Source organism: Pan troglodytes, chromosome 13 (assembly GCF_028858775.2).
Source record: "Pan troglodytes isolate AG18354 chromosome 13, NHGRI_mPanTro3-v2.0_pri, whole genome shotgun sequence".
NCBI classification, from domain to species: Eukaryota; Metazoa; Chordata; class Mammalia; order Primates; family Hominidae; genus Pan; species Pan troglodytes.
The window spans coordinates 38,587,139-38,590,827 of record NC_072411.2 but is presented as its reverse complement, the minus strand read 5'-3'; the positions used below and the strand labels follow the sequence as shown (position 1 = coordinate 38,590,827).

The 3,689-nt window shown below is 42.0% G+C and overlaps 1 pseudogene; it reads right to left on the bottom strand.

Annotated features, from left to right (window-relative positions):
* Positions 1 to 463: 463 nt before the first annotated feature.
* On the bottom strand, positions 464 to 3,285 carry LOC101057880 (structural maintenance of chromosomes protein 4-like; annotated as a pseudogene).
* Between the last annotated feature and the right edge of the window lie 404 nt (positions 3,286 to 3,689).

The window sequence follows — 3,689 nt, the reverse complement described above, 5'->3', positions numbered from 1 at the left end:
CCCTCAGACAGAAGTTTCAGAAAAATCTCTACCCCACTCTCAAGTCCCCAACTCCACCCCATACCAACACCTCATACACATACACAGGTGTGTGCAAGCACACACACACGTGCACGCACACACACATATTATCACTGTGCAGGGAAGGCTTTTCAAAGGATGGCTCCTGCATGGTGAATCCATACCACTTTTGTGTTTCTCTTCACTTTTGTCCCCTTTGGTCTGATCACCTGTTCATTGCTCAAAGCCAAATGCTTCCTTAGAGAGCTTTAGAATGTACTTGGACAGTCAAACACTGCATCTGATCCTCTTGTAGAATACAGGCAAGATATGAGAGAGATTTAGAGGGTTTCTTCCCAGTTTAAAAATATGTATTCTATATAACTCATAATCCTTTACAAATAGAAAATCAGTAATACAATACACCAAATCTATGCCAACTCAATTGGAAGAATAAACAAGTTCAACAAAGTCCTTTAGATGCAATTTATTTGGGGCTTACTGCAACATTTTTTGTTATATTGTAGATCTTGTAAATTCCAGTAAGTCTATCTGAAATTGCAAACATATTAATATTTCAAGGAGAAATTATTATGAACTGAGTATTTCTGTTTGTTCATATTTAAAATGCAACAATGGACACATCTTTAAAATCAACGGCTGCATCAACCTTGTCCCTGAAGTAGAAGGGAGTGGGTTTATAGAGGGGAAGAGCTAATACTAAAGCCATGGCTGGGGATAGTGGCTCATGACTGTAATCCCAGCACTCTGGGAGGCCAAGGCGGGTGGATCACTTGAGGTCGGGAGATTGAGACCAGCCCGGCCAACATGGTGAAACCCCGTCTCTACCAAAAATACAAAAATTAGCCAGGCATGGTAGGTGCCTGTAATCCCAGCTACTTAGGAGGCTGAGGCAGGAGAATTGCTTGAACCCAGGAGGCAGAGGTTGCAGTGAGCCAAGATCGTGCCATTGCACTCCAGCCTGGGCCACAGAGCGAGACTCTGTCTCAAAGAAAATAAGAAGTAAATAAATAAATAGCCAATGAACTAAGCATTTTCTCTCCTCCTGAAAGGCTGAAGATGTTCTTCCAACTTTTCATAGGTAGTCAAACAGTGAACATGATTCCTTCAGAGAAAGGACCCAAGCTGCCTACAAGCTCCAGTTTGGCATCCCCTCCCAAAGTAAGCATTTGGTAATTCTCCTTTAATGTATTCAGTACTACATAAAAACCTGCCATAAATTCATTAATTTGTTTCTGAAGCTCTTCATATGTCTGTCTAAAATTATCTCTTTGAGAGAGTTTTGAATACGGAGGATTCTGAACACATAGAAGACATACAATTGCTCTTTCAATATTTTAAAGGAAAAAGTAGACTTGTCACACCTGACGTCAAAAGGTAGACATTAGGGTAATAACATTTGGCTTAACTGACAGCAGGTCTTTGAACAGCCAGTGAAGCCCAGTAGTGGCAGAAGCTGTCTTAGGGAGTAGTGACCTAAGTGTTCAAACTCAGGCCCAGCAAATGCCCAGCAAGGATCATCTAGGAGCCTGGCCTGCAGGCTTTGCAGGCCTCTTGCACATCTGAGAGTCCCTTCTATGAGATCCCAGAATTGCTTTGTCAAGGAAGAGGGACTGGAGCTGGGTTGTGACCATTGAGGAGTAGGTAGGAATGAATGGACAAAATTCCTGGGACAAAGGCATGAGAAAGAGCATAGCAGTCAAGTCCATCTAGAGAATGGAGGGACTCAGCCTTGTTATCTAAATGAGAGGCTTCAGAGAGATGGTGACTAAGAGATAAGAGGGAGATATTAGTTTGGGATTCAGTTTTAGATAACCTTGAATGCTGTGAGAAAAATAATGAATTTTGTCTTCAGGGCACTTGGTTACAAACTAGTAGCCAACTTACGCTTTATTACTTAAAGTGCCCAGTGTTTCAAGAGGCATTTGGTCCCCACATAAGCAGGTTAGAGCCTAGTGTCTTCAACAGACTTCACATATTTATATTACCTGCCTGCCACGGTTACTGCTGCTACAGTTGATGATAAATCACTGAAGATGTTAACGTGGGAAAGTGGAATGAGCCAAATCTTGGGGAAGTCAGTGCAGTAATGTGCAGCTAAGGTTTGAGGGCAAGAGAGTCCAGAAGGTTTTTCCACTGCAATAGTCCAGGCACGAAACACTTAGGACTAAACCTGAAAACTGATAGTGGGAGAGGAAACATAAATATAGATGAAAGACAGGTCTGCAGGAAGAGGTGGCCAGACAAGAGGAACACCCAAAGGGGGAATGTCTGTACTACATTCCAGTCTCCTTTCAGCCAAGACAAGCTGTGTGACTTTGGGCAAGTTACCTAACAGCTCTAGCTTTATTTTCCTAAGATACATAATGGAGATAAAATTATCTATTCTGCCGTATTGTTTTAAGAATTTGCAATAGTTTATATAAATCTACATAAAAGTTCCTAGCACAAGGCCTGCCATACAGAGAGCATTCATAAAAGATTTAAATTTTTGTATGCTTGTTAAAATTGTATAATTTTGTGTATGTGTAGGGTGCATTAACTGATTGAAAGTAGGGTAAGTCAAAGATTTCTAATTATTTCCAGTAAAAATTTGAGAGATATATTTGAGGAAAAAACAAGTAGTTAAATTTTAAATGTTTTAGGCTGAAAAATAATGCCTTACAGGATATATCCAAGTAAGATTTTCTAGCTGGAAATTGACAATATGTGTATGCAGATGGGAAAAATTGGGATGAAGCTTCAGATTAACTAGGGAGGTTTAGGCTGCAAGTAACCAAATACTCAAATTCAACTAGCTTAAATGATAAAGAAAATGTATTAGCTCCCATAATGGAAATTCAGTCTGGTATTACTTACTTCAAAGGCTCTCTAGTGGCCTCAAGGATCCAGGCCCTTACCATCTTCCCCTCAGCAACCTAAACACATCAGCTTATCTCCAGGCCTGCTGCCTTCTTAGTTACAGCATGGCTGCAAGCATTTCAGAAGTCACGTCAAGGCATGACAAAGAAGAAGAAACATTTACCAGACACCCCTCAGTATATTTCCCCTCTCTTCTACTTGGCTAGATTTGGGATAAATTCTCCTCCTTAAATCAGTCATTGTCAAGAAGAACTGGACTCCTAAGTTTGGCTTAAATTAATCCAGATTTACCACCTGGGCCAAGAGGAGAAGTGGACACTCAAGAGGAAGAATGAGAATGGCTGCTGGGTAGGGCATCCCACCACCTTGCACCTCTGGCTGAGTCTTGGGGTCCAAGGCCATGGCTCTTGATGAGCTGTTCTCACTGTCACACAACTCCTGCTGAAGACAGCTTTCTTCTAGCTGCTGGCCCTTCCACCTGCTGTCTAGAACGTGGGTTTCCAAGTCCTTCCAGGTGAGACAGCTGACCCTCAGCTCCTCCAGGCACCCAGATTGAAGTCATTGTCTGAACTAATTCATGAACTAATTTAATGGAGCAAGGTAATAAGTGGTAGCAGTTTCTCACTTCCTTACCACCAACTGCAGCAAACCCTGCTCTGGCAAAGTTTCTGTAAAAATCGAGATGAATTAGATTAGTGTTGAGGACTCCCTGACTCCCCCCACAGAGGCACACAGCAGGTAGGAGACTGGATTGGCTGGTGACTGGAAGATAGTGGCAAAAAGTGGCTAGCAGATGGTGGAAAGTT